The sequence below is a fragment of the Micromys minutus genome, assembly GCF_963924665.1.
Source record: "Micromys minutus genome assembly, chromosome: 5".
In the NCBI taxonomy this organism is placed as follows: domain Eukaryota; kingdom Metazoa; phylum Chordata; class Mammalia; order Rodentia; family Muridae; genus Micromys; species Micromys minutus.
In genome coordinates, this window is record NC_137974.1 from 72,326,301 (window position 1) to 72,335,573 (window position 9,273).

The window sequence follows — 9,273 nt, forward strand, 5'->3', positions numbered from 1 at the left end:
TCTAAGCTGTGGCATACACATTCCCTTCACACATACACAGGCAAACACACACACACACACACACACACACACACACACACAGACACATACACACACACATGATTAATACATTACAAACATAATTGTTCTGAGCTTCAGTTGCATGTATAAAATAACAGGTAGAATGGTAACATGTTTGAAATTACTGCTTGGTAGTTGTGAGAATGTGATCTGCGAGCACTAGACTCTTGAAAACCTATGGAATAGAAAGGAAGCAAAGTATTTGAACAGTGTGTTTCCCACAGACTCAAAGGCTGCAAGTCTCTGATGGAGGGGACTGCATAGTCTGATTCTGTAAAGAGTTCTTTTCAGGTTGTGAGTGGCCATTCTGGTACTGCTTCTCCTTCCACTGGCAAGAAAATTAAAGAGCGTTATAGCCTGTTCTGAAGACATTAAGAGGGGCTGAATTACCCTCTAATTACTTCCCAAAGCTTCCATCTGCTTATGTGAGCCCATTAGTACTGACCATTTCACAAGAGAGATGTTTGCAAAGATGCAAACATTCATTCCATAACACAAGGGTGTCTTGTAATTGACAAGTAGTTTTAATACATGTGGGTATTTTTAAAAGCCTGTAAACTACTTATCATGTAAGTATTTTGAATAATTCAATGCCCTTACCAAATAGGTCGTTAAATTCTCAGGTCACTTTTTATAGAAATGCTGATGTATGAACTTTATGCAATTCATGTTTTAGATTCAAGAGAAAGCCCCTACATTAATTGTATTCCATGTTTCTGTACAGTTTTTAACTTTGTCATAGAAGTAAATATTTTGACACATTCCCTATTCTGTGTAAGGAGTTATGTGTGTTTGTGTTTGTGTGTGTATTTATATAATATATAGATATGTGTTACATATATAAGTATATATTTGTTATATTTATATATGTATATATGTATATACTTTTTATATGTTTATGCACACATATATGCTATATTTACACATACATGCACTCACATATATATTTATATATATATATATATATATACATATACAGATATGTCTCTAAACGTATATATGTGTGTGTGTGTGTGTGTGTGTGTGTATGCCATACATGGGATGTGCTATATATATTTATATATTATATATTCTGCTGCACTTTCATTAGGAGCACTGACATGTATAAATTGCTTTGCCTTACTAAGTTTCTTTCATACTGTAATATAATCTTTCAGATGAACAGTTATTCAAAAATGATGGATTTCAGGTCCTCACTTGGGAAGGATATAACTAAAGAGTCAATTTTATATTTTTCTAATGATCCTTGTCAGAATAACTTAGTAGAGATCAGAACAACTAAATTTATAAATAATAAATAAAAATGCTATACTTACACTATCTAAGATCAGGTGAGAGTAGAGACCAAGTTGCTACTCAAACCTACTTGTTAATTTGTGTGCTGTCTGAGTTGAAAGGAAACAAAGTTAGTGAAAATATTTACTTTTCCTGTAAATGTCTTAATAAAATAGACTTCTAAAAACAACCTTCCTGTGGAAGATGAACTATGATGACTCACCCCTATTTGAGGACATATTGGCAAATATTGTGATGTTGAACCCATCCTGGTCCACTTAGTGAGCTCTATCCTGATTCATATAGTAAGTTCCAGACTAACCAGTGATATATAGACAGATTCTGTCTCCAATTGATAAAATTTCCTAACAAATTTTGATCTGCCATAGAAATGAGGTAGAAGAAAATCTGGATTAATTTTAGCCCTGAGGGGGTACCTGATTACAAAGAGTTATATGAGTCATAAGTGCACTTTTGAAGGCAAAGGGAATAAAAACTTCAACTACAGAAGGACTCATGCAAAATAATATATATGATGCTGGGTTGTCTCTGTATAGTTGTTATCAAAATGGACAATGACGGTACTGCCATGACCAACAGCAGGAACTCAATATTCTGCCAGGAATTCTCGGCCTAAATCACTGACTGGTGTGGACCAATCCTCCTCATATCACATTTCGATAGAAGTCTATGTTGAGATAAATCAACCTTGAGTGTGTCAGTCAGAAATGAGAAAGAAGAACACACAAGGAACAAACTATCACAAGAGTCTCTCCTTCAAGGGAGAAGTAAGTCAGATATGTGTGAGCTAATATAAGTACAGCACCCGAAGAACTCAAAAATGATGAATTCTAAGAGTTGTTTAAGAGTTTTCTGAATTCATTCTTCTTCTGTGGGACATCTAAGTTCTTTCCAGATTCAGGCTTTCAAACATAAGGCCACTATGAACATTGTGGAATAGGTGCCCCTGTTGCATGGTGAGGCAACCTTTGGGTATATCCTCAAGAATTGTATTGCTGGGTATTTAGGTAGATCTATTTCCAGTTTTCCGAGGAACCTCTAAATTGATTTCCAGAGTGGTTGTACCAGTTTGCAATCTCACCAACAATGGAGGAATGTTCCTCCTTTTCCACATCCTTGCCAACATGTGTTGTGACCTAAGGTTTTGATCTTAGCCATTCTGATTGGTGCAAGGTGGAATCTCAGGGTCTTTTTGATTTGCATTTCTCTGATAAAGACTTTGGGCATTTCTTTAGGTGCTTCTCACCCATTCGAGATTCCTCTGTTGTGAATTCTTGGTTTAGTTCTATACCATTTGTTTTGATTGGGTTGTTTCTTTGGTTTTTGTTTTGTTTTGTTTTGTTTTTTGGTGTTTAGCTTCTTGAGTTCTTTATATATTTTTGATATTAGTCCTCTGTCAGATTGGAGGTTAGTGAAGATACCAATTTGTCCAATTTGTTCCATTGACTATGTCCTGTGCCTTACAGAAGATTTCCAGTTTCATGAGATCCTTTGAAGTTCTTTTTAAGAAAATTTCTCCCGTGCCAAAGAGTTCAAGGCTCTTTTCCACTTTCTCTTCTATTAGAATCAGTGTATCTTGTTTTATGTTCAGGTCCTTGATTCATTTGGACTTGAGCTTTGTGTAGGGTGACAAACATGAGAAGAAAGGATACAGACATTGTGGTTCCTTGACACAATGGAATACTACTCAGCCATTAAAACATCTTGGGGTTTGTAGGAAAATGGATGGAACTAGAGATTATCATCCTGAGTGAGGTAACTCAGACCCAATAGGGCATGCTCTGTTAAGTACTCACTAATATGTGGATATTAGCAAAAAATTTACAGACTACCCAAAATATAGTCCACAGAACTCAAAGTTTCAAGAAGCTGAAGAACTCAAGTGAGGATACCTCAGTCCCACTTGGAATTGAGAAGAAAGCAATCACAAGGGGGGAGGGAAGGAAGGACCTGGGAGGGAAAGGAGATAGGGTACAGGGAACACAGACTTTTATTGGGTGGAAGAAAGGGACTGAAGCTTGATGGCCAGCAGAAAGAATGGAAACAGACAACCTCAGGAGATAGGATGTTGGAAAGACTCTCCAGAATGTACCACAGACCTGGGAGGTTTAGACTTGACCCTCAAGATTCAAAGTGCGGTGGTAAACCTTATATATAATGAGCTACAGTGGGAATAGTGAACTCATAGAGCCCACCTCCAACAGAAATACTTCAAGCTAGGTATGGGGTTGCTATTCCACAGTCACAACTCTGACCCATAATTGCTCCTGTCTGAAAGAACTGCAGGGATGGAAATGGAGAATAGCCTGAGGAAAAGAAGGTCCAGGGAAAGAAGATCCAGCTCAAGGCAAGGTCCCGTGCCCTGACACTATTACTGAGGCTGTGGACATTAATCAAAAGGGACCTATCATGACTGTCCTCTGAAAGACCCAAAAAAAAGTTTAAAGAGTCAGATACAGATATTGCACCCAACCAAACAACAGAAGCTGCTGACCCTTGTACTTGAATTAGGGAAAAGCTGGAGAGAACTGAGGAGAAGGGCAACCCTATGAGAGGACCAGCAGTCTCAATTAACCTGGACTCATCCTGAGATCTCTGGATCACCAACCAGGCAGCATACACCAGATGATATGAGTCTCCCAACACATATTCAGCAAAGGTCTCCCAGGTCTGGGTTCAGTCAGAGAATATGCACTTAACCTTCAAGAAACTGGAGGCACCATGGAATTTAAAGGTCTGGTGGGGTGGGCAGGGAGGGGTCATCCTCAAGGAGACACGGGGTTTGGGGAGCAGGTATAGGATGTGGAGCACTAGGAGGGTGGACTGGGAGGGAAAAAAATCTGGAGTGTAAAAATTAAATAATAATACTACTACTACTACTAATAATAATAATAACAATGTAGAGTATCCTGGATGTAAGTTCAGAGAAAAATAGTCTCCCTGTGACACATCGTGATATTGTACTATATACTGGATTGTGGAAAAATAATGGGAATAAGTTCTGAAAACCACAGATTTGCACAGCAAAGGCATCTCTTGATCTACAAAAGAGAATCCAACATGGTGTGTTAGATAGAATAAAACTTATTTATTAAAGTGGACCAAATACGGCTTCAAGGTATTGTTTACTAAATGTGGTAAGTGTAATATCAATCTGTAGGAGATAGTCTATAATTTAAATATCCCTCATCTCCAACCATTCACAGTGAAAACTTTTGGAGTCTGTTCCTACAAGATCATTATATCCATCTTATGGCATCTTAGATGTCCAGTAAATTTTTTTTTTTGATTTTTAATCAGTGATAAAACTGAAAAAGTATCTAACATATAGAGCAAATGGGTGTTGTAAGATATGAACGGTACTGTCTGTTTACTAAATAGCAATTTGTGTCATAGTAAATATACCTATCTTCTATTTTATGAATAAACTGCACTGTACTTTGTGACATGCTCGATCTACAGCAAATACGAAATATAATTCTATCACTCTCCCCTTCTCTTTTCTACCTCCAGCCCTTCTCATGTCTCCCTCTCTCTAGATGAGAGGCTCGTGTGTGTGTGTGTGTGTGTGTGTGTGTGTGTGTGTATGTGTCTGTGTGTGTGTGTGTGTGTGTATGTGTACAAAAATGCAAGTACACCTGCACAACCTGCTGAATCTGCTTTGATATATATATATATATATATATATATATATATATATATATATATATATATATTCAGTACTAACTAATCACTTTGAATTGGACAATGAGTAAGATGCTAATTGCTGGGAGAGGCTAATTCTCATAGAAAGAATCAAACATGAGAGGACGAGTCTGAAATCAAAAAGTTAAAAAAGATAACCTAAACTTTGTCTTTTAATTTTGGTTAGATGTATTGGTGAAAGACCCCCACAGAGGGGAGACCCTCAGTCAAGTCTCTGGGTAACACAACCCCCCAAGAACTCACGAGAGACCATCTTTGCTGCAATTATATAAGGTTTTTTTAATTGACCAGTGCACTGGGATCGAGACGCATATCCCATACAGGAGTAGAGGAGTCTGACCCCGAGTGGCTGGGAGATGTGGGTTTTAAAGAAACAAACCATAACACAGGGTGGGGGGGAATACGGCACTGAAGAATACCAAAAATACCAGTGAAGAATGGTAAGGGAAATACCTGGTTTCTCAAGATTGCCTATAAGGTGAAAATTACCAGTGAAGAATTGAGAGGAGAACATCTGGTTTCTCAAGATTTTTATGATGTGAAAATTACCAGTGAAGAATTGGGAGGGGGACATCTGATTTCTCAAGATTGTTTATAATGTGTTATTTAACTTTTATGTTTTTATGGTCAGTCAGTTTCTGAAACAGAGTCACCCTGACCTTAAAGCCATAAATTCTTTTATGGTTGGCTACTTCTTAGAATAGAAGAATAGTATTGCAAAACTGGCTATCCTACATTTTTGGCTCTACTCTACCTGCTAGGGGTCTTCTAATTTCCGGTTAGGGGGTCAGGCTTTATCCTGGTCTTTCATTGGTGTATTTTTCTTGTGAAATATTTCTGAACCAAACTTAGCTGATGTGAGTTGAATATAAGTGAATATTTTACAGTTGATGGTTTACAGAAAATTAAAGTGAGACTCATAAAGAATACTATGATTTTTATTTTTATTTTCATATTGTGCACCAGCAGGATAATAACAGATACAGGAACAGAACCTGGAAGGTAAAATTATATTGTGTTTCAGAAAAGCAGATTAAAGAAAAACAACAGAAAGTAAAGAAATAACACAAATGAAAACTAAGTAGGAAATCTGCATTAGGGGACCCAACTGTTTAAGTTTTTAATTGTTTTCCAGAAAATTTGATAAGCCCTGAGCTAGGGAATTGAATTCTTCAGTTGTGATTAGGAATGATAGCTGATAATTTCAAGACCTTAAAAACCTTTGAATTTTCATATTATATTATCTTAATGAATGAGAAAAAATATTTTCATTGATTCATTGAACACACTTTTAGAGCTCAGCTTAGGTTCATCCAACTTAAAATAATGAGAGAGAATTAGAGTGTTGAAGCAATTTTAGTTTTTAGTATGAATATAAGTATTCTAATACTACAGTGTTGACAGTGGTCATTTATTAGGAGACATTTGCTGCTCTGTTTTGTTAGTAATAGGGAACTTCAGCATTTTTTATGTCAAAATATGTTAAGTTTTCCACAAGAGAATGGTAGACCTTTGATGTATCATCCATCTTTTTCCAACAAACACATCTATTTATTGGGCTTTCACATATTAAAATGAGATCTAGCATTTTTCTTTTAGCATTTAGGATAGAAAGTGTGAAATTTGTAACTGCTCGTCTTAATATACAGTATTCTGCTTGATTCACTAGTCTTTATCACATGGTTTGAATGCAATTCCCCTGAGATTTCTACATTATTCAAGTTAGGTGGACACAAATTCTGTGTCCTATTCTGTTTGCTAAACGATTTTGCATGTGTGAGTCCATGCATGAGCCCTCTGGCCCAATTTCTTCTCTCTCTCTCTCTCTCTCTCTCTCTCTCTCTCTCTCTCTCTCTCTCTCTCTCTCTCTCTCTCTCTTCCCTTTTTCTGCATAGAAATCTCTTTATCCTACTTTATTGGCTAACTCCCAGTTTCTTACTGCTGTTTTGAGAGTGATAGGTGGATTTACAGCCACATCACAGTGAAGAGGCTAAGAAGACATCAAGATGTCATGCTTCTTTTCTTCTTTCTTCTCCTCCTAAATATGTACAGTAGAGGTACACAGATTTCCTGCCTTAGTTTCCTGGGTTAGGCCCAGTTCTACTGAGAGCTTTCCCGAGGACAAAGCAGTCAGAGAACAGAGATGGGCAATGAATGCCATGATTTAACACATAACACTAACTGTTTCTTTCACCCCTGAGAAGATCCTAATACCCATTGTTCAAAGCATTAAAGATTTTTGTGTTGATTTGATTTGGGGTTTGTCTGCTTGTTTGTCCCCCCATTTCTATGATTCTATTATTTTTCTTCAAGACTCAAATTCTCAATAACATTGATATTGTAGTAACTATTTAAACCCTGCCCCAGGGTTTCTACTCCCCCTTTGGTTATTGCGTTCCTGGATAAAAATCATGCACACACAGGCTTTATATTTACAACAAACTTTAAGCAACACAAGCTCTGCTGCCTAGCCCCAACCCCGTGCTGCTGGAATATACTTTCCTATCAAACCTCCCAAATTATTAATTACTACTACTGTGCCTTATCTGGCTTCCTCTTAGCTCCAACTGTGCAGCCCTCAGGGCTACCCTTTCTTAACTCTTAACCCATGGCTTCTACTTTTCTGCACAGTCTTCTCCTCCTGATACTCCCCTCCCCAAGCCCAAGAAACCTAAACACCACCTACAGCTCTTCAGCCTAGCTATTGGCTCCCTGTCTTTATTCACCAATCAGATTATCATGAATGCAGGGTCAAAGGGGCTTGAAGTCTTGGGGGGGGCACACTTAGCATTACAATAGTCAGTAAAAGGTAAAGCCTCAACAAATTAGCATAGTTCCTACATACAGGTTTTTCCACATTTTTATCCAGATGAGACTATTCCATGTCTTAATGAAGTCTTCTCTCTTTTATGCACAAAATATATTGTAAATTCCGAGGAAATAATAATGTACAAAAATGGCCATTACTGGCAGAAAAGTTTCTGCAGAGCTCTGGGGTGGACATGTGGGACTTCATGCAGGACCAGACCTCAGAATTCAAGAAAGCTTTCCAGCCTTTTGACTGAACAGGCGATAGTAAGATACTCTACAGCCACTGTGGGGATGTGATGAGGGCCCTGGGTCAGAACCCTCCTAATGCGAGGTGCTCAAGGTCCTGGGGAGTGTTGAGATGAATGTGACTGTGCTAGACTTTGAGCACTTTCTACCCATGCTGCAGTCTGTGGCCAAGAACAAGGACAAGGGAGACTATGAGGATTCTGTTGAAGGCTTCTGTGTGTTTGACAAGGAAGGGAACAGCAACTTCTTGGGTGCTGAAATCTGTCATGTAACACTGAGCGAGAAGATGACAGAGGAAGAAGTGGAGCTCCTTGTGGCAGGGCATGAGGACCGAAACAGTTGCATGAAATTTGAAGAGCCTGTCCGGATGGTGCTGAATGAATGAGGACATTTACATATCTTGAGGCTGTTTCTTGCCCAGTGTGGCCCCAAAGGCTCCCTTATCACAGCACCTTGCCCATCTGGTTTCTTTTGGATGATGTTTCCCTTCACCAAATAAAATTTGCTCTTTAAAAAGTATTAGTAAACAACAACAACAACAACAATAATAATAATAATAATAATAATAATAATAATAATAGTAGTAGTAGTAGTAGTAGTAGTAGTAGTAGTAAAGAAATACTAACAAAGACAATTTTTGAAAATGTGTAGTACAATTGTTAATTATATAAACAATGATAGTCTCACTTAATTAAATAAATATGACAATGTTTAATTAAATTGATTTAATTACACTAATAGCTAACAAGCAGGAGGAATGAATACTTTATGCACTTGGCTTGTATAATACCTTACTTGGATCTTAAGTTAAAAAGATAGGTAGTCTGCTACAATTTTCAATGTGTAGATGTGGGGCTACTTCAAGGCTTCCCAAAATTTGGGCAAGTAACAGCATATTGCATACTGAATGGTCTGTGGGGAAAATTTTCTGCCAGTCAAAGATGAGGAAACAATTGGATGTGGGGAGACTTTTTCTACACTTGACAGAGATAAATAAGAAATCATTTCTTTTTACACATTTTAAATTAAAATATAATTCATCAATTTTCCACTTCTCTTTCCTCCCTCAAGCTCCTCGCTAGAAACCTCCCTCCAAGGTTGTCATATTCCCCTTTAGAAGAACAACAATCTTGAACCCCCAGGCCCACCAGAGCT

The 9,273-nt window shown here is 37.7% G+C and overlaps 1 pseudogene across 1 annotated transcript; it reads left to right on the forward strand.

Moving 5' to 3' along the window:
• Positions 1–8,063: 8,063 nt before the first annotated feature.
• LOC308421185 (myosin light polypeptide 6-like) lies at positions 8,064–8,503 on the forward strand (annotated as a pseudogene). The gene has a single exon. The product of its transcript is annotated as a myosin light polypeptide 6-like (transcript).
• The last annotated feature ends 770 nt before the right edge of the window (positions 8,504–9,273 follow it).